We start from the raw sequence: 22427 nt of genomic DNA on the forward strand, positions 1-22427 counted from the left end.
CGCTGATGATTTATAGTCCGATGGCTTTGGGGGCTTTGGCTGATCGCTTGTGGGCATCGCAATGGATCCGATCTGATCGTGCCAACAAACCGTGCGACCTCGAACGGTGCAACTCCCCAAAATGCATGCGGTGCATCGGAATGAACGAACGCGCTGCATTACCACCTAATTCTCGAGCTTAATCCCGGGTTTCGAGTTCGCCGAAAACGAGACGGCTCGTGCAAAACGAGCCAACCATCATTAAGCTCACGGACTGCACGAACTCAGAAAAAGGACACTCGCGAGTGAGAGTGAGAGAGAGTGAAAGAGCGAAAGAAGGACACCCGAAAATGCTGCAAAACGCCACGACGAGGCGGCATTTATGACGGCTTCATTTCGCAAAGGACTCGGGGGGTGGTCGCAGTCCTGGGCCGTGTGGTAAAAGAACAAGAAGAAACCCACCACCGACCAGAGCGTGGCAATCGGAAAACACATGCTTTTCCGACCGCGCACCGAATCGATTCGTCGCGGTCCTGCCGAATGTCGGTTTCGCCTGCCAAAGGCGTGCTACCGGCGTGGGGCCACCAAAACGTTTGCCAAAAACCCACCCCGGAAACCTCGGGCGGACACTTGGAGGATGTCCGCGTGGCATCGCGACCTCAAAAGGGAAACCCGTTCTAAGGGCTGGGTATTTTCTTTTTTTTTAGTTCATCGAAACCTCGCCCTCTCGCTCTCACAAACACCACACCATTTGGGACCCTGCCAGCGGCGGAGTTGCAGCGAAAACAAAAAAAAAAAAAAGGAACACCGAGTTGGGGGCCACCACTAATCAACTAATGTCCGACGAGCGGTCGCTCGAGGCTCTCCACCACCGGTGTGCCGCACACATCCTGCGCGACTTGCCACGTCCCGTGGCTGCAAAATAAATTATCTCGTGATAGTCCGAACGCTAATGTTGTCAGACGAGGGCCCAGCGGTCCATAAATTTCCGTCAGCTCGAAAATCACGCGAATATAATCGCACCCGAGGGCCGCTGGAGGGCCGCCGGAGGGCCACCGCAGGTTCGCTAGAACCACACCGACAAGGGGTGGGGGTGGGGGTGGGAGAGACCCGGGACGGGATTACCCGCGACCGTTCGCGTTTTCACATTCTGCGGTTTTGCGTTTGCGAGCCGCGGGCTTTCTTCCTTCTTTTTTTTTTGTTGCATTCACTTCGCGGCCACGTCAACCGACGCGCGTTCGCGCATTCCTTCGTCGTCCTGGACCTTCTCTCCTCACTCCCCCCCCCCCCCTCTCCCTCCACGCACCCAACCGCCCCCCTGGACGCCCCGAGAGACACACAGCCGCGGGGACACACTTGCATGCGAGCTTCGCGCTATCTTATCCGCATCGCCTTCGTTTAAATTACAGCGATTCATTTCGATATAATTTTTCATCTCACTGACTTTGTTGATGTCGTGCAGGATCTCCCCGCGCCCTTTTCGGTGCCCTGCCCTGTCGCCTTTCCGGGGTGACCCTGGCGGGGTTTTTGCTTTCCGCGGTTTTTGCGGGCATCGGTGCCATTTCGCGGGCCACGTTTTCCTCTTCGCTCGGCTGTTTTTTTTTGTTGGTTCATTATTAGTCTTCTTTTTGTATTTCGGGCGCTGGTCGTTAAGCATCTGCAGTGGGAGATGGCTCCCTGGTGTCGGGTATGCGGTCCATTATGTGTTCGCGAGTTTTGGGGCGGCTAATTACAGTGCGTCACCACCGTAGGGTTCCATTTCACAAGTAAACGCTTTTATGTAACACCTCGTGGAACGCGAACAAACTAGAGAAGGACTTTCTGAATGGACAACAAGCAGTTGAATATGCTTTAATGGGGATGGATTGGATTGGAGTGTTATATTAGAAGTTGACAGGCCTTGGGCGGGTTGGATCTCTCTTCAGCATCATATCTTTTTTGTAGACCGAAATTGTCATAATAATCGTCTTGCGTGCCATAAAATACCTAACATATGTGTTGGTACCAACAATCAACACTCGATCGACACATCTCATCAGTTCTCGAATAATTTCGTCATCAAAACACGACTAAATTGTTCCCCAAGCCGTTTGCGGTGGTTCACTGTTCGGTGGTTTGGTGCGATCGATCGCGATGGCGCTTTATGCTGCGGGCGCGAAAAGTTCCCTCGCGTGGCTCCCATGTATCGTTCCCACTTACCCCTCGGCTCACGACACAAGTTTGTCGCGGTTTCATCCCCACGATTAGCGCTGGATCGAGGCTAACGAATTTCACACCGCCCTGTAGAGGCTCTGAACGCCTCACACCATCATTTCCTTTGCTGCTGCAAATTACAAACGCACCCTCGAAAGGCGCGGTTCCCAGCACGAAGGGCGTCCCACAAGCGAGGACGCGATCACAGGGCTTGAATCCGCCCCAATCCCCAATCCCCGGCTTCATCGCCTCTCGGACTCGCCAGACCATTTCACGTACTTTTTAAGCGTATAAGGTTTCAACGTCCGCTGCCGCCGTTATAATGCATATTATTTACCATTAATTTAATTTAATTCATCGTCCCCGCGATGACGACGCCGATGGTGGTGACGATCGTGATCGAGGGTACCTTCGTTCGCCCTGGCCGGGCTGTGGCGTTGATTCGCGCATCAACCCCCGTAGGGAGTTCGCGAGCCACCCTCTCGTTCATCCCTTTGCGCGAAACCCGGCACAGTATGGCTTCGGTGTGTGTATCTTGTCTCGTCCGCTTTGGACCGCCGTCATTCGCATCTCCGCTTTGCTCCTGCATTCGCGCACCGTGGGCTCCATCCAAGGCCGGATTTCGCATCACTTTGCGCAGCATCGCGATGTCACTTGAGAGCGAATTCCCGCAAATCAATCTGCTTTAACGCGAGCGCCTGTTTGTGCGCGATCGATAGGACGCGTTGCGTGATGTTTCAATCGGTGGTTACAATCTTTTTAATTACATTTCGAGGGATTTTTGACGCGAATTCAAAATACCCGCAACGGGTCTTTCCACTTTGGCTGAAACTAATACACCTCGGACTTTGATTTTTCATCTTCTTTTCCTTCTCAATGCGTTCGTATGAGAGTAACTGTAATTTTCACCCCAAGCAAGCAAGCAGGAAAAAAACGCGCTCCAACGTCAATTCCCAGACCGCACCGACCGGAAGGGTCGCTTCGGGGCAGCAGTTTTGCAAGCGAAGGAAGCCAGGACGTGAAGGCTCGATCCCACAGCCCGTTGGGTCCTGCGGACGTAAAGTGCTTCCTTTCCACTTGCGACCTTGATCGGTGGGATCGAATAACGTCCGCTGGCCACATCCGCCCCAAAAGAGGCCGCCACGGGGTCGGAGTGAAATAAAACAAAAGAGGCGAAATAAAAGAAACTGGCACGAAATTGCACCGCTTCGGTCGGCGGATGCACCGTGTGGCGGCTCAATTTGCAATCGAAGCCCTTTGGCGTACCTCTGGCGAGCCTTCTGCACCCAAAAGCGGGCTCCGTTCGAGCAAATCGAGGACGTTGCGCCTCGCGGACATGATTTACGGTGCACGGGAAATGATTTATTGCCACCCATTTGTTTAACCTTTTACGGGCTAATCCGCCTCGACAGTTGTCGCATTTGGTTCGGCTTCTTTTTTTGTTGTCATTTTTACTTTCTGAGCTTCCCGCGGCAGGATCGGCGGGCACCGCGAGCTCCCGACGTAAGCAAATGCGCCCGGGATCGGCACGGATCGGCTAACAATTAGATAAATAGTTGCGATAGGCTCCGTCCGGTGACGTTACGAGTCCTTGCGCCTATCATCGCCACCAGGACGGGGCGACTTCGTGACAGGATAACGCTTTCCCGGCTCTTCTGGCCGGGCGCGGTTTGCCTCGAGGCAAGGATTCAGGTCGGACAAGGATTCGGGTCGGGAAAGCGGGCAAAAAAAAAATAAAACACATCCCGAAAGAGTGGCATTAGCTTTGTTTGCGAGCTGGGGGCTGCGGACCGGGATTGACTGAGAACTGTGAGCTGGCATAAAATCGAGTATTTAATGGTTTCGTCCTGACCCGGTCCGTACCCGCGTGTCCTTTTGCACGCTGCCACGGCAAATGGGCTCGTGGAAAGTGTTGGGGTTGTAATTTGTGCGTTGTTTTTCTGTTCCTTTTTTTATTGCCAAGGTGCGCGCGGGTCCTTGCGATCCTTTCCCCGGGACGGACGGTCGGCGAAAGGGTTGCTGAAACGGCGGCTTAGCAGGCAGGACTTGTTTGTTTTGTGTTTACCCAGCGACTTCTTGTCCGTTTGCGAGAGTGTGTTGTTGTTTCGTCGTTGTTTTTTTTTTCTCTCTCCCGAAACTGTGTTCTTTCTTGTGTCATCCTTTTTCCCGTTCATTTGTTTGTCTTTCACTTCCAGCTTTCTTAGACGCGACCCGGGAATGCAATTATCCCCGGGACGGGCCGGAACGGGAACGTCCTGCCAGCAGGATGTGTTTGCCGTGGCGTGATTTCGGCTAAGCAAAACTGACAAATGGAATAAATATTCATATTTGGCCCACCCGGCAGGAGGGTTTCTAAGGAGGCATCCGGAAAAGACTCAAGGGTTCTGTTTGTTGCTTCGAGCACGATTCGCGTTTTTCTTCCGGATGATGCAGCGGAAAATGCAACCATTAATACCGTGCCATAATCGCACCGGAAAATGTGACATTTATGCGTTATTAATTGCACGACGATCTATTTTTCACGCCATTCGACGTCGCGGTGCCGAAATGATTGATGCTAAACAAACCGAGCCGAAATGGTTAATTAAAAAATATATATTAGGGATACCCGTGATTGTGGGCCTTTTTTCCCAGGATTTAAGTCTCATCTCAATCGCAATGATTAATGGATTTCATTTTTGAGCAATTGTAACGAGCAAAAGATGAACGGCTACATATCAAAACTAGCATCTTCAGATGCGAATTATCCACTAGAAAATTTTGTAAACAAATCTAAAATCATTGGTGCATTGTTGTACGCCAATTTCCACTGTTCATATGTGATGCATTCACAAATGCCAAACATATCAACAAATCAAAAGGCAATCCAGTGATCCAATAAACCCTCAACTGACTCTCGAACAATCCTCCTTGCTCTTTGTGCGAAAAGTGCTCAATTCTTCAACGGAAATTGATGGAAGTAATGACATTCGTACAATCAAGCCCATCGTCCAACAAGCCACCCTCGAACGCCTCGACGTCAAAAGAAGAACGAACGCTGCCGGCGCATAATTAGCTTCCACCCAAACGCGCCTCAGCTGGACGCGGTAATAGAGCCCTCGGACATGCCGCCAAAGGACATTCAGCGAGCGGTGTACGCTCCACACGAGGGTGGAGATGACAAAAAAAAGCTTGTTAAAACCAAAAAACAGGCCACCATGCCGGACGCGGGCAACAATGTACGAATCGCCGCGCAAACCAGCAAAAAGGCTCACCGTTTAGGTTAGTGGCGTACAGCAAAAAAAAAAGAAGGCTACGGCTGCGGGAGCACTTTCAGCCGAACGGACACGCGTTCACGCGGACCCTTGGCTCGACTTATCACACCATCAACGCAACGTACACCGTCATCATCGTTTATCATCGCATGTAGCATCGTGGCCGTGGCTGGCGTGTGTTTTTTTGCGCCCTTTTTCGTTTGCTCACTCACGCCCATGTTTGCCTCCTAATCGGATCTCGCGAACCAGCACCATCAGCAGCAGCAGCATCAGCAACCGAAAAAGCTTCCACCGATGAAGATGTCGTCCGATGAAAGCGATCCCGCGGACGTAACGCGCGCGCGAGAGACCGCGTTGGGTCGGCGTGTGTTTTTTTTTTCTCTCTCTCCTAGCGCTTTTCCCTTTCCACAGCGGCCATTTGTGCTCGCACAACGTGCGATAACAATCGTCACCGGAGCGATCGTCGGCGAAAGGACATGGGCGCAAAAAGGGCGCAAAAAGGGCGCATAATTCTGCCACCGGCCAAATGGTCGTCGTCACCGAGCGATGACAACACGCGGTGGTGGTCAACTTACTGCTGCCGTCCGGGTGTTCCTTCTCGGCGATGACCGACGTGGATCCTCTCGTTCCCGCACGAGCTGGGCTCGCATGTTGCATCTCGCGTGCACTGCTTAATTCCGGCCTAATCGAATCGACTTCATGATGTGCGCCACGGGTGCATAGGACGGCTGCATCCGGTGCTGCATCCGTCGTGTGAATGCATCGCCATGATCCGGGTCATCCGGGGTGGGTCTCGTTTCGGGGATTGATTCCCGTGCACGCGCGCGTGTGTGTGTGTGTGTGTGCGGGTTTCTTTTTTGCACCCTCAACCGGTGGCCAGTGCACTGGAGAATGACCATCCGCGAACGATACCGCGCTGGGTGCAGTTCATTGTGCATCGTTTTGATCGAACGCGAGCCATCGGTTGTCCGTTCGCGTCGCACGTTCGCGGTCGTTGAGTGGGTTTTCAATTTTTTTTTCGCCCACTCGGTGTGGTTTGCAAGGACCTTCGAGGTGGGGTGGGTTTTTTTTTTCGGCCCACCGTGTGAGCTGTGGGGATTTTTTTCCCCTGTCCGATCGACGTGAATGCAAAAGTGCAGTACGTGGCCGGTCGTCGTGCGTTCCGGTTGCGGGTCATCTATTCAAATCGACGCTCTTTGCGAGCGAAGGCGGCACGAGCAAAGTGGCAAATTGATTGATGTTTGGCACGTTTCCCTTTTTTACTATTTCACCGATGCATCGCGCCCACGGGGCTTACGGGAAGTATTTTTTTTGTTGCATATGGAACCTATCTTTCTCGCACGTGAATCGCGGCTCGTCGGACGAACGGGCACGTGGACGATTGAATTTTTTGCCCCACGCTTTTGAGGTAGTGGCCAAATTGATGACATTATGCGATTATTAGTGCGATTCGCCACTGGCGAGGAACGTCGATGACACGTTCGCCGGAAAAAAGGCCAGGAAATGGACGGTTAGAGGAGAGCCTTTTTTTGCTCCTTTTTCAATCAAACCTCGTCACCGCGAGCCGTGAACGTGAGGTTTTTAATCACACCGATTGTGTGAATGAAGGAAGAATGCCGTTTTTTTTCGTGACGGTTCATTTAGCGTGTTGCAAAGCTAAACTTGTAATTAATCGACAGGGAGTCCCTTTTGATTGATTGATGGAAAGATTAACATTAACGTCTTGCTCGAAAAACGGCCCTGGCCCCCTTTATAATATGAGAAATAAAAACACTTTCGGTCTCCGAAATTGCACCGAAAATTGTAACGAAAAATAAAACACGCCAACCCTTCGCCTCAACAGCCCATTCTCCCTCGCCTTCTCGATTCGCTGAGCCACATCCGGTCCGAAAGCATAAATTATGCGCACGTCCACGATAAATCGCGTGTGTCTCGTGATTTTCGGCGCGGCCGTGTGTGCGTGTGTGCGTTGGCTGGGAGAGGGTGGAAGTTTTTATGCTGCTTCTCATACCGTTGCACATATTTATGCTTGCATCCCAGGCGTAACGCTTCGCCGACCGTTGATGCCCGCTGGTCGCTACTCCCCCGTCACTGGCCGCGAACTCCACCGCACAAGCCACACACACACACACACACACACACACACACACACACACACACACACACACACACACACACACACACACACACACACACACACACACACACACACAAACAGTGCTCCAAAACACCCCCGGAGGGCACGAAAAAAGGGCCACGACGGTGCAGTGGAAACGCAACGGGCCAAAATTCACCCCGACGCGCGGTGCAATTTCGCGAACCCGTGGCCCATGGCGAGCGCACCTGAGCCGAGGAAGTGAGCAACAACAACAAAAAAACACTCACACACACACACACGAAACACCAGCCGGTAGAATCGGCAGCGAACCGAATGGAAAAATCGCCTCAACGGAAGCCCGCCGGGAACGCACGTTCGCTGGGGTTTTCCCTCATTATCCGCTCGCTTCCCGCAACGGTTTAGCGTCTTGCGGTTGAGCTTGGCCAATTCGTGCGACTTCTTGGGCGGTTTCTTCTGCTTCTTTTCCTCGCGTTCCCCGTGCAGAGGAGCCACGGGTACCGGAAACCACCGCCCCACCACGCAACCATCTGCGACACTCGGCGCATAAAGGCAGCATAAATTTGGCAGGCAATAAATGGCCGAAAACGCGAGGCAAAATCGCGCCGTGCATCAGCGAGTGCATTTCCTCCCCACGTCAGATGCACATTTCGAAACCAACCAGCGGGCAAATTGGCGGCAATAGACAGCGAGGGGAGGCTCGTGCGCGAGCGAGAAAACGCAACGCCACGCCACACCGCCAATGATAAGGACGGGCGGGTTTTGTGTCCGAAAAGTAAATTATTTCGCATTTTGCGCCGTCCCGCGTGTCGTTATTATCGTCGTTCGCGTAGCGCTTCAGTAAGTTTGGTTGCGTTTCGGGGGCACGTTGCAGCGTCCCTTTCGTAAGGGTGGGAAACTGAACGGCGACCCTCGAGGCGGCGGCTCGCTCGCACCCACACACGCATTCTTTCGAGCAAACCGAATTCAGCAAACACCCGTGTCGAGGGGTCGAGCCGGGCTCGAGATCGCGAGTTCCCGTGGGTCGCCAGTTGGCCGTTGGTGGTGGTGGTTGTGTTTTTTTTTGCGCGCGTTTTTCTTCCTTTTTTTCACCCCCCTTTCCAACGCTCGGGAGGCTACAACGCTCAGTGGCCAAACGCACTGCACCACGACGCCGTGACGCTAATGAGCGAATTGCGCATTTGCACTACGGCCACAGGGGTGGCTCGGGAAAATGGCCGGGAAAACGAGTGAGATGGGGAGGGGAGAGAAGGGAGCTTATCGGAGCGCGACCGCACGGCTGGGAAGGTGCACATTTTTTGGGCTCGATGGGGCGGTGGACATCGTTCGCATAATTATGCTCGATCGCCGGGGCGATCGCGGCTTCATCATCATCATCATCGACGTCACTGGAGGAGCCGTTGGCGAAAGAAGAAGTCATTAGCGAGGCTAGCGAACGCGGAAACATCGCGAACAGGTGCGAACAAATGCTGTGTAGAACATGGTGTATTATGTTGGCATCCGCTAGGCTCGATGCGGTTCGATCGGCGCGAACTATTCCGCATGTTTCGCGCGGCTAATTGAGGACGATAATGTTTAACGCTCGTGGCCGATTATGGTGCGGTTTTTTTCGAGCACATTCTCGAGCCAGCGCGCTCGAAGGGTGCGAAACAATTTGTAGCTAGCGCAAGCGAAGGGGTGTTGTTGAGTGTGTTCTACATGCTTGCGCGATGTTCTACATCGCTTAAATTGGTGTTCTTGTAATGGGCGTTAATACGCGAGAAGTTGATCGTTCGAGAGTGAAACATCAATGGGGAAAATTAATCATCGATACTTGATTAAATTCCTTCGCATAAGTGGGTGTGGAAATCTCAATGGTCCGTTTTCCTCATTTCATTACATTTTCCAAGACATTTTCACCCTTTGGCAAACGTTCTGAACTACGCCGGAAATGAAAATATGACAAAAAATAAAGTCAACTATGGTACGAATCCAAACGTGGCACACATTTTGCAGGAGGTTTTCGTGATTTTCCATATAGCTCATGGGGGGAGGGTTTTCCCTATCGTCTTTTCCACGTTACCTTATTTTCGCAACGACAACGAATCCTTCGACAGCAACGGCAAAGGGATAAACGCGACAAAGGACTTCGGGAACCGCGAAACATGCCATCGTCCAGCGCGCCCACGGACACACGAACACATATGTGGTTCCCTCCCTCCCAACGGACCCATTTCCATCCTGCCCACAGCTTCCACGAAGGAAAATGAAAGAAAAACCGCTCGAGCACACACATTGGGCCCATTTTTTCTTCTGGGCCACATCCACACGGGACGCGAAATACCCCATCGCGTTCCCAATATTTTCCTTCCGACCTCAATTTCCCCCCCCCCCAAAGGACTCCCTCTCTCTTTCTCTCACTTCATCCGATTTTCCTTCATCAGCCCCACGCGCCACATGACGCGTCGGTCGATGCCGGACAATATTGAAAGGACTCGGGCGCGTCGCGGACGTGCCACCACCCTTCGGTCCCTTCGTCAAACACGTCACGTTCCACTGGCGGGCCTGAAAGCGAACCACCGCTGGACGGTTGGTGCAATTTCGCTCACCCCGTGCCCCGAAGGTGCCCTTTCCTTTTGGGTGAAAATGAAACACAACGCCCCCACATCGCCAAGACACACACAGCAGGTGCCCTTTCCAGCGACGACGACGACGACGACGACGACGGCTGGACGAAAGGACGCGAATGTCCTGCACGTGGCAAAGCTTCGCTTCTTCCACTTGCACAATTACCGCGTGGTCGCTCGACCGAAGCCCAACCGTGCACCCTTCGGACGCAAATGGGATGCCTGGACTCCCTGCAAAGGATGCTCGCCGAAAAGGACCAGAAGAGGGGGGAGAGGGTTGGAGAGCAAGCTACGGGGGGAAACCGGTTCGTTCCACGTGCAGCAGGGGGTTTTGGATAAGAAGCCGCGCGATGGCGAAAAACAAAGTCCACCTCCTCAAAAAAAAAAAACGGATCCTTCACCTCGCACACATCAACGCGTCACAAGCACGAACGAACACACGCACGCACACACCCAAATCAAGGCTTTGGAACATTGGGATGAAAAAAAAAATCTCATCTTGCGCGCATTTCGCCATTTTCCGAGGTCGCCATCGCATTTTGGCGTCCGGAGTGTTGAAAAATCGGGTCGAAAAGGGAGCAAAGAAAACTCCAACCTCGAGGCTGGAAAAATGGGTGAAGTGAATGGCAGAAAGGTGAGCGAAAAAAAGGCTGAAAGAAACCAAAATGGATAAGTAAAAGTCCCGGAACAGTACGGAGGGAAAACTAAGAGTGGAGAAAAAATTCGTCCTTGCCCGCCTGCCCGCAGTTGCCCATGCACACATGTCGAGAGATGGAAAAAAAAAAATATCGTTCCAGCGTGGAAGAAAGCGGGAAAATTCCTGCCTATCCGGCCTTCCCGGTGCCAATCGTGCGCTCGCTCGGTCAGTGCGGAAAATGCGGGAGAGATATGTGTAAGGATTCCTTTCCTTTTCCCCCCATTCGCTCTTCTGCTCGTGAGTTTTCCCGCATCCCGGCCATCTGACGCCACCGTCGCACACCCACACGGGATTGAGCCGCTCCTTCCGCCGGCGCTTTTCTTTCCAATTTATCCTTCTACACAAATTCACTCCACCCTCCACACACACACACACGCACACACACAGGCACAGACACAGAGACACGGTAGATTTTCCCACCTCCATCCACACGCGCCCGGGCGATTCAGGGTGGACTTTCCCGAACAGGATTCTCGCCGGACCGCACCGGAGCCGAGGGAGCGGTTTTTCTTCCGACGTGTCTCGCTTTAGTTTATTTCCCTCTTTTTCCCCATCCACCTTTCCCCCCTCCCCCTCCTTCTCCCTTCTTGTACCCGCCACCACCCACTCACCCACACGTCGTCCTTTTTTATCGAACTTTTCCACTTTGCGTTCGCCAAGGACGCTGGACGCGCGCGAGGACGGTTTTTCGCTGCGCGTTTTCGCCGTCCTCGTGTTGTTGCGCGCATTTCACTTGCCCTCGGCCGCCATTCCTCTTCGCAGCCCTAATGGGAACCCCCTTCTCATCCCTTCTCCCTCACAAACCCCATCAGCATCCCCGCTCGAGCCCGTCCCTAATAGCCACCGCTCCCTTGACGATGATGCCGGTCAAGCAGCGAAGCGAAGGGTCCGTGTCGTCCTTCGTCTTCAAGTCGCTTCTCGGGGCCCACATATGAGGCGACCGGAAGCGTGTGCTGGCGTGGAGGTTGGTAGGGAGGGGGGTGGGGGGGGGTCACGGAGCAGTGTGGGCGGAAATTTGGGACGAAAATGCGCGCCTCGCGCAAGAACCGGACACTCCCCGGGCGCTGGACACACTCACGATGGAGGGATGGATTTTTCGCTGTCGCTGATTTGAAGATGCCTTCCCGGACCGTTCGTTTTTCTTTTTGCTTTTCTCGCGTTATTTGCCTTTTTCTAGCTTCTTGCTCTGCTCCCTCGTACACGTGTGTGTGTGTGTGTGTGTGTGTGTGTGTGTCCACTTTCTCGAGCCTTGTGCCGACCCGTCAGCGAAATCCCTTCGCTCGAAGGACTCCGTGGATGCGAGGGATGGGATGGGCAAAATTCACGACATCGACGGCTGACGGATCTTCGCCGGCAGCGTTTCGCCAAGAAAAAGGGACACGTGACAGGGCCGGGGGAGAATGGTAAGGGAGCCCGGCTCAAAAAACAAATCTCTTTCCTACACACATGCACCCACCCACACACACGCGCGCGCGAGAACGCGTGAAAAGCGTTGGCTGGAGACATTTTTTGGGCGAGCGAAAGCGACGAGTTTTGGGTGGAAATGAATTTCCGGCGAAGGGTCGTGCAGGAAAAAAACAGCGTACACACACACATTCGCAAAGTGGGCACATTATCGCAGAGTGGAAACGAAAGCTGAACAAAAAAAAAAGGCGCAACACATTCACCCACGTTTCGCACCAACACGAGCGGTGGGCCTCTATTGCGAAATGGAAGGAGGGGCCAGCAGCAGAATGTGAAGGGCCAACCCAAAAGGGAGCCAGCCTCCCCCCCCCCCCCCACCAGAAGCGAGGAATAATATACGGTAAGGTCCGATGTAAATGAGATTTTCGCGTTATTTCTTTCGGCCATTCCCTTCGGAGTCCCTTCAGCGAAACCCTTCATCTTCGGCACCTTAGCGCCGTTTACCGCTGCCGGTTCGCGTTCGTTTTCCCGGTGTCGATTTTGTGTTTCCCACCCACCCCGGCGCCCACTGGATGGGATAGAAGGGTGAAGGGTTCATTTTTCTCGTCCTTTTTGAGGTGCGAACGGTCACTCCGGAAGGCGAGTCCTGCCGCGCTCGGGTACAGAAACAAATGAAAGGATTCGAGAGCGGTGGAAGGCGAAATCGAACGAAATGGAAGGAATCAATCAGAGCGCCGGGCAGCCGGAACAACCTCCTGTTCCCCCTTTTTTTCCCTCCCCCAAGATGGTGGTGGTGGTGGGATTAGATGTCGCCCAAGGTGTGTACGGTGAGGAGGCCGGGCGGGATGTCAGGTTATAAATTCGATCTCGGTCCCAATTTCCTCGGACGCGTCCCCGGAAGGGACGATGAGAAGACGGCGAGTTATCGCTCCTTCTCCACGAGGATAACAAGGACATCGCGGCCCTTTTGCGCTGCCAGGATACTGGCGCTGACTTCGTAATCAGGTGCCAGCTCTAGCATCGGTGAGAAACGGCTTCACTTTCACTCCAGGATTCACGCACCGGACGTTTTAAAGCCGGAATCGGCCACAAACCCACGCACCCTCACACACACACATACACACACTCACGTACCCACCGGGGTGCGCCCCAGAACGCCTCATCGACCCCTCATCCATCAAAGTCGGCACCGTTTTTCGCTGACCAGCGGCGAAAAAGGGATCGTCGCGTGGGGGATCCTTTTTTTTGCCAGGCCCTCCCGAAAGCAATGCTCGCACCTTTCGATCCGTGGCGGTGCAATTAATCATTGCAGTGCGCTGTAATTGAAAGGATAGCACGCTCGGGTCCGTCGCCCGGTCCACCAGGGGTTCGATGGTCATCAGTTTGATAAATCGCTTTCGCAGCTGCCCGGTTTGAGGGGCCCGCGTAAAGATAAGGGGGAAAATCGGGTGCTGGAAACGTGAGCGGAAAGGATTCCAGCGGTAGCCGGGAGTGTCGGCCTAAAGGATCTGTTTTCGCGGTGAGGCGCGTGTCCTAGAATGAAATCTTGCTTGGGATAGTTTTTACGGAGCTATTTTCTAAACGCTTTAACCATTTTAACCCCCGAAAGGAGATATTTTCCTCCCCAAGTCCTGTCGAACGGATCGATCCGAGGGGTTCGAGGCATCGCTCTCGATTCGTCACGAAATTAAATTCTACTCTCGGGAACTACCAACTGCGCCTTCCCGGCCACCGCCCCTGGAAACCCTCGGTGCATTAGTGGTCAACGTGTCCTGGCACGTTTTTCCCCGAGCGTCCTGACGACGGGTGTCGCGCATTTGTGTGACATTTTGAGAATTCTGCTTTTTGTCCCTTTTTTTGGGGTTTTGCTTTTGCGCCATCCATCCAAATTATAAGCCCACCGGTGGTGTACGGGAGCCCGCCGTGAAAAGCCGTGTCCCTCGCTAGCTGTACTCCTTCGTGGTCCATTTAGTTTTCGTACGCGACCGAAGGAATTCACCCTTCGGACGAGAAGAGATGTTTGGTTGCTTGCTGGCTCCTGCATAAGAGGGGGCGCGCAACGAACAACCAGGAAGGTCGGAAGTTCTTTTCTTCACGCTTCACGCGTGCCGTGTGCGTCAAGCAATCGGTCATTACGTTTACCGTTTTCAGGCAGCCAAGCGTGCGTGCGTGCCCTTCGCCGAGTGGACCCTCTTTTGCTGGTTGCCGATTTTTTCCATCCCCCAGTGTGGGGTGCCTTTTCGAGCGAGGTTTTCCACACGCGTTGAGTTGTGGCAGAACGAGAGAACGGCGTCTGATAACGTTTTGCTCCAAACTGAGCAGCGACTGTTGCTAAATGATATGACATAATTTGCGCCTGTGGTGGGAAATTAATCAATCGGGAAAATAAAACAATTCCTCAGCCACGAAGGAATTGGTTCCAATAGCTTAGCACCTTCGCGTACGCATTTGGTGGGCGATAAAATCAAAAACCCTTTCATCGAAACGGGGAGCGGCAAATTACGCACGAACGCCGCATTTAACGCGATTCCTGGCATTACGAACGCCACTTACGAACGCCAGTCGGCCGCATAACAGCTGTTCGATTGGAGCGCTTCATTAACCAGCCCGTTGCAGCAACTGCTGGAAGAATGCCAGAAGTAGCCCGTCTGGCCGACACATTGCCCTTCTGGCCGAGCTGCAGCTTCGCCGGAATGCCACGGACAGGATGAAAAGCGAAACTGAAAGGATTCGACGAGGGAAGCCCCAACGCTCACGCACACGTCAGGAATACGAAGAATTCAATTTATGTGTGTATTATTGCGCTGGGAAAGCGGGCAATTAACAGAGAAATTGCACAATTGCTTTATTAAGGGTAGTATGATGGGGTTAAGATGTGAAAAGTATGTGCTTAAGCGACGATTCAGAAAGCTCTATATAAACAAATGTTTATGTGAAACAGAGAAACATATGAAGTTGTTTAAAAAAAATCATTATGCATCGCATTTATAAAAAAGCTTAGAAAACCGTCGATGGGGACTTAATTTACAGCGACCTAACCGACAAAACCCCCGAAAACAAAGCCCACCAGCCCATTGCATGGTGACCAGCAGCAGCAGTTGGGGCATTCGCGAAACATAAACCGCAGCAACGACCCTTCGAAGGGACGCCGTTTCGAGCCTTCGTCGATGCCGAGAGATGCCGGGGCAAAACGCGCTGTAAAATAATACGCCGATTATTATTATTTGCAAAATACGATACATTAAGCAGCAGGCTAATGCTTACGAGCCGGGGGGGGAAAAAACACGCCCAGACACACTCACACACACACGGACACCTGCGAAGGAGTCGCGAAAGGGGGGAGTGATGCGGACAGGACAAAGAAAACGCGACCCCCTTCACTTTTCGGTCGCAGCGGGACTCGTCGCAGCGGGGAAACGAAAAAAAAAGGCCCAGTAAACCCACCGCGGGTAAACGATCAGCTCTGGTGGGCTTCATCGCAGCCTTCCTGTTCCCGCTCTTGTTCCCACTTTCCAAACCCCTTGGTCACCTTCCCCACACGGGAGGACGACACTTTAGCCTGCATGCAACCGGAGGAAAAGCGCGCCGTGAGTCCGTCACTTTATACGCGCTCTATTTCTTTTATTACCCGCACACGGACGCGCCTCGGCGGGCTGGAGGGTGGATTCGGTCCCGGTCCCAACATCCGTCCCTTCCCCACCCCCCTGCGCCACTTCACGATCACTCTCTCTCTCTCTTTCGCTCTCCGTCTGACGGCTTTTCGCAAATCTTTTCCACCCCGTGCTGAAACTCAAGCGCCATCCTCACGCACACAAGGGCACATCCCGTCATCGTCATCGATGCAAGTGCAACTGCACCGCCGATGTGGCTTCCCCCCACCCCAACCCATGCCGCCCATACGCTTCTGCCGTTTTTTTTTTCGCGTGTGTTTCATCGTCGCCCTTTTTTTTTTGCGCCTCTCTTTTTTTCGCACAACCCAAACACCATCGCGAGGGCTGCACTCCCCGCCGGGGCCGGGTATTATGATATTTATTTTATGTTTTCCCTTTCGGCCCTGCTGGTGTGGCCCTGCCTCTTCTTTCTCTTCTTTGGTGCTTTCTTTCCCCCACGCCGGTCACGCAATTTTCTTTTCCAAAAGGGTAGAAAAAACACGGTCTCGCTGTGCCCTCGCGAACCGGGCGGAGCGGCCCTATTCCGCGCGATAGGGTTACACACGAAACCGCACACACACATACACACGTTCGCGGGTGTGCACCCGCGAAGGAAGAACCCTCGGCAAAGGGACACCGACACCGGCTGACGGATGAGCCGGCCCCGTTGCGCGACGCGCCATCACAAGACGGTGCAGCATAAGTGCAGCATAAGAAGCCCGACATACGATGCGGATGTAGTCCCCCTCCCCTCCCATCCTCCCTCACGACCCCAGTATTCCACACCCCCGGGGAGGACAAAAAAAAACGAGGGAGCCTCCAACGAGACGCTGGTGGCAGCCATGCGTCACTTTTCGTTCCGTTTTTTTTTTTAGTTTTCGTTCCTTTTTCTGTTGTTGCGTTTCCTTCGGGAGAACCTCCGATTTTCGCACCAACTGTCGCTGCTTTTGGGTGGATGCGTTTTGATCGATGGGCCCCCGAGTGGTGGTGATCGCGATGGTGAAGCGAGTGAGAGCAAAACAACTACGACAAAAAAACACGACGAAGAGGTAATAATATTGCGGCTAGGACCTGACGAACGTCCCGCGCGTCAGCAGGACCCAAAAAGAGGCGACCCCGAGCGAATTTGCATGATGCAACCCGGACCGGACGGATGGTTTCCCGCGGTTTTTTTTTTATGTTTTTTTTTCTGCGCGACGACCAGCAGCCGGCACAGGGAGCTCGTTAATAACTTTCGGCACGATAGCGGTGCGGGCCGATTTCGAGGAAAAAACAAGGGCCCGACCTCGCGTGGTGCCTCCGGCGATAGACGACGGCCGAAATCAACGTGTCAACGTCTGGGCTGCTGTTGCTGCTGGGAAAGAAGCCTTGCAGGATGCGCGAGTTTTGGGGGTGAGAAAAAAGCGCTCGGTATCGCGATGAAACCAACCACCTCGACGACGCCGGAATGCGTTTCGCGTTTATAGTTAATCATAATCGGCTGGGTCTTGTTTTGCGTGCGCGGGGTGGTTTTTTTTTTTCGATATTGGTGATTTTTTTAAATTTTTGCGTGTTTCGTCTTTTCCGAGAGTTTGCGGCCGAAGGGTGGCTCTGTTCAATCGAGCCCCACTCACGAGCGGCTCATTAAAAAGAAATATATATATTTGCGAACCGACAATACACCGACAGCGCACATAAACTCGGCCCCGGGAACGAACGTGACGCGTCGGGTGCCATTTTGGGCCACCCTGTGGGATGCTGCGAAACCGGAAGCCCAGCGGGCAGGCGAAAATAAAATAAGGTCAACGAAATGGCCACCCACGCCTTCGTGCGGGTGGTGTGGAAATCGAAAGGCGATGCTGCAAAGGGAAAGCACACAACAAAAAAAACGCAACCGCGTCGAAAAAGGTCCTCGTGGCGGGTGGTGGGGTGAGATGCGATGGCCTGAGCGGGTGTCATTAGTTCCACACACACACACGTGCGCACGCGAGACGGCCGACCTAAGCTTAGCCGAGGAGGGATGGGAAAATCGATGCGAAGACGCCGCGTCATGTTCGCCTTATGTCGCGTGGTTCCGCCGGTTTCGCAGGACGTTGCGCTTGATTGCGCGCACCACCCAAACGAGGGTCCGCGGGGAGGGGGAGAGGGGTGGGTTCGAGGAAAAAGGTGACAGTGAAAAATAAAACTAACGGCCACCGGGACCGTGTCACCGCCATATGTGGCCTCCATCGTGCCCGGAAGCGAGACGGAATCGAATCTGCCGCGTTTCGTGGATGACGGCGGGTCAGCAAAACGATCGGCGTGAAAAATGGTGCAGCCAGTGGAAAGGACGAAAGCATCCGCAGCGAGAGAGAGAGCGATCGAGAGAGTGAGAGTTGAAAGAGAAGAAGAAGAAGAGGAAAAAAGCCCAGTGTACAATAAATTATATAACGCAAGCAGGAAAAATGCTTACCAAACCGAGGGCGATGGCGGATCGAAACCATCGAACCACCCTTCGGCTTGACCTCGAGGGGGTGATTTTCGAAACCCCCACTACGCGACCGTTGGCGTGTTTAGTTTATTTTAGAGGAAAAAAGGCCCATACCCTGAATCGTCGCCAATACATCCTACATCTTTATCGAGCGCACCCCCGAAAGGTGTCGCCCTTCACTCGGCTGGTCGGCTGATGAAGGGAGAAAGGAGAGCGAAGGAAGGGCAGAGGACGGGGGGTATCCAAGAATATCTCACCCAGGCCGTCCCACATCCTAATCCCGCTCCACCGACCGGGAAGGTTTGCTAATAGCAATATTGCACACATACGCGGCCTCCGTGCGCCGGTCAATGATAAACAGGCGGGCACGGACGGGCTCGGTCGCCAAATTGCCTCCCATACGCGCGGGCGAAAAGGTCCTGCAGCCCAAGGTGGAAGACTAGCGGATGGGCACCCAAGCGAACGGAGGGTTGATTTGCCCACTTCGTTCGGCGGATATTGCGCGAGCGATATCAACCCTCCGGCGCCCAAGAGACCAGGTTCGCTGAATGCGTGAGGAAAAGCCCTTTTTGGCCCGCTGGGCACGAGTACCGGGGCTGACCGGGGTCGTGCGAAAGAAAGGACACCCTCGCTGAAGAATAGAAAGGTGCACTACTCGGGGACGGCACACATTCACGGACGCTCGCATCCGCGGCGAACACACACACGAACGCGCGCGATAACGAGCACCCGCAAGGGTCGGGTGGGCCAACGCTGGTCGCGATGGCTATCGTGGAAAACGCGCCGTGAGCAGGAGCAGGATTTCCCCCCCCCCCCACGCCATCGGTGCTCGCTTTAGATCCAACCCAATCGCTCCCGACAAAGGAGCCGGGCTTCTTCAATTTCTCGTTCGATGGGACCGGGTATGGAGTGGCAATAAGGGAGGGGAGGGGGAAGAGAGGGGAAGTTCCATCCCACCCCCAAAGCTGTGAAGCCGCGTGAGCTCGGGAAAATGCGCCTTTTCCCGTGTTGCGGTACCGAGTCGCGCGGCCCGGATCTCTGCACCGGACCGGTTATTTATACACGCGCGCACGCTCTCTGTCACACACACACACACACACACACACACGTACGTGGGAGCGACGCGTGGGAAGGTGGTCAGGACGCGCGGACCCATCGTCCTGCGAGAAAATGCGCGACATATAAGCTTAAGTTTATAAGCAGCCGCGACGCCCCGTGGTGAGTCCGCGCGAGCTCGAGCACTTCGCCAACGTCCGGTTTGAGTCCAGCTGGAAGGTGGGGGTGGTTCGCACGTACACCCGGCACACATACACCTCACGAGTCTCCCAGCACTCGCGTTTTCCCATGCAAGCGGATCTTTCTCCTCGAGAGCACATTTCGCCGCGTCGTTCGATCGCGTCCACTCGTCCCCGTGGAGATTCTTTATTCCGTTTCCTTGCGGTGCTTCACGCCAAACCCCACCTCCTGACGATGCCCACCGGCCTCTCGACGGTGGTCATTGCCATTTGCAGCGTTCGGTAATTTTCCCTCCGGTTTTTCCCCGTACCAAGGCGCACACAAGGAAACCGGCGTCCGGCTGGCCATTCGCATCCGCACCGGGCTTAGCCGCACTCGGGACGCGTCCGCTAAGCAGCAGCAGCAGCAGCAGCAGCGGTAGTGGGCGAATCGAACGTGGCGAATGTGCTCCCACCACCCACTTTTGCCCTTTTTCCCATCACCGAAGACCACGGTTCGTCCTGGACGCGGCGGCGAACGGCACCGGCTGTCATTCTTCGCCGATGAGCCTTCTTTTCGCCGTGTGGGTCCAGTTCCGGGCGGGATGGGGGAGGACGTGAGTGAGGACGTGGATGCAAAATTTCCCTCGCCCCACGGGGGACCCGGCACAGTGGGCCAGTGGATCCGGTGGCAAGATTCTGCAAGCTGGTGGTCAAAAGTACCTGCAGGTGGTTGCGTTTTCAGGTGCTTCGCTTTTGGTGCAAATAGGGCGAAATGGTTAAATAACTGAAAGGGTTTTGTTGAAGAGAGTGAAAACAAGCCCTTTGCGTGAGTGGATTCAAATGTACGAAATTAAAAAACAATCCAGCATTACATGAGCAACAACATTCAATCATCAATTAGGCCAAACCCTTCACTTCAGCCGTCGAAATTTAACCCAACTTAATCGTGGACTTTGCCATTTGAAGGTTTTTTGCACGCTCCTCTAAATTCAAATATCTATTTTCTAGTTTTCCAATCAACCCCAACGAAAAAGGGAAATTTTGACCACCCTGCTAATGACCCGCGAGCACGGGTCCCACCGTGCGAGGATGCGAATGCGCGCAATAGCCATCACCTTCGCCGGCTTCTTCGAGGGAAAAAATATTTATATACACACATGTGCACACGACAGGACGCCCCAATCCCGCCCCGCTAGCATATCCCCTCTCTCTCGAGCATCGCACCGCCGGTCGCCGTCAACGTCAGAAAAGTGATCTTTTTCCACTGCGGATGCGGAGAGATAGCGCGCGCGCGCGCGAATGCGAGGAGCCAAGTGAAAGCGGCCCCGGCAAGCAGGCAAGTGGATTTTCCCGAGCCGGCAAGGAAAGGCAGTTCCCTGCAGCGGCCGGTAGCTAGGAGATGGATATTGGTCCGGTTTTGACCCACCAGGGACTCTCTCGCCCGGCGGCCCGAATATATGCTTCCGAGCTTCTGCGAAACCGGACGGCTGGCCAAACCCTCACGTGGCCCACCTGCGGCGCCGACCGTGTGGCGCAAGGATAAGAATATAAATGCCCCCGGTGCGGTGTCCCGCTTCTTCCGGCGTCATCGCGCCACTATCTTCTCGCCGTTTCGCTTTTCCGCTTTTCTGGGGCGTTCCTTTTTCTTTTTTTGTGTGTGCCTTCTTTCGACCGACGCTTCAATCTTGCGCTTGGCGGACGCGCGCGCGAAACGAAAGTCCACCGACGCGGTCGATCCTGATGCGACCGTGTGTCCTTTTTAACCGGCCCGGATCCCCTCCAACCACCCGTCCCCGGGTTGCTGCGTCCGTGGCGCGGTTCCTTTCAATCCGCCTTCAAGTAAAAAAAAAGGGGGATCCAATCCAACTAAGCAACTTCCTCGCAAATGGCGTGCTGGGGTGGGTTTTTTTTTGCCACGACGACGACGACGACGACGACGGCGCTGGTGCACATACAATGTACGTGCACACGTACGCCGCGTGGGGTGTCAGTGTGTGTGTGTGTGTGTGTGTGGGAGGGAGGGAGGGTCACGTGCGGGCGCGTTAAGTGCGAGGAGGGTCAGCGAAAATTCTGCCAACTACAAACGCCTACGGGTCCACTGGCCACGACGACGACGACGACGACGACGACGATGATGCTGCTGGGGCTGGGGCTGGGGCTGTTGTCCACCTCAGCCGTACATTTTCATCTCATCCCAGCGATGACCACCGCCTGACATACATGAGCACCACGTATACAGTGCGTGTTGAGTTTTCACCAGCATTCAGCGCGGTGTGTGTGTGTGGTTGTGTGTGTGTGTGTGTGCAGCTTTGAGCCATGAGTGTTGAAAGTTCGGTTGCTTGACATTCACCGTTCGAAACGCGACATTTATCAGCACACTTTGATCAGATTTGGCAAGCACAAAAAGCGAAAAAAAAAAAACAAAGTGTTGTCAAGGTCATTTAAGGTCATCTGGTACACTCGCGAAGAAGGCACCATAGCTGTCACACAAACCACTCTCGCGAGGTGGTGCGAAAATCCGTCCACCACTGTACCGCCCGGAGCAAGATGGTTTCGCCGTGTGCCAAGTTTCGCGACCCACGCCACGGCCGCCATTGTGCCGCGCGTGGCTTCTTTCGGGCACCGCCGCACCGGGTTTAGCCGCCGTTTTTGCAAGGATCGCCACCGAAGGGTCGGGTTTTCTAAAGCGACAACCGAGGCCCGGAAACGGACCGGAAAGGGCGGACTCGAGGAATGGGGACGGGAATGCGGGACGAGGTGGAATGAAGGTGCCGGTTTATGCGATGCCCCGACCCGGAGCTTGTTTCTGTATGCGAGCGCGAAAAACCCACTGTCCATCGCCATCGTCCGGTCTGGGGATGG

Source organism: Anopheles nili, chromosome 2 (assembly GCF_943737925.1).
Source record: "Anopheles nili chromosome 2, idAnoNiliSN_F5_01, whole genome shotgun sequence".
NCBI classification, from domain to species: domain Eukaryota; kingdom Metazoa; phylum Arthropoda; class Insecta; order Diptera; family Culicidae; genus Anopheles; species Anopheles nili.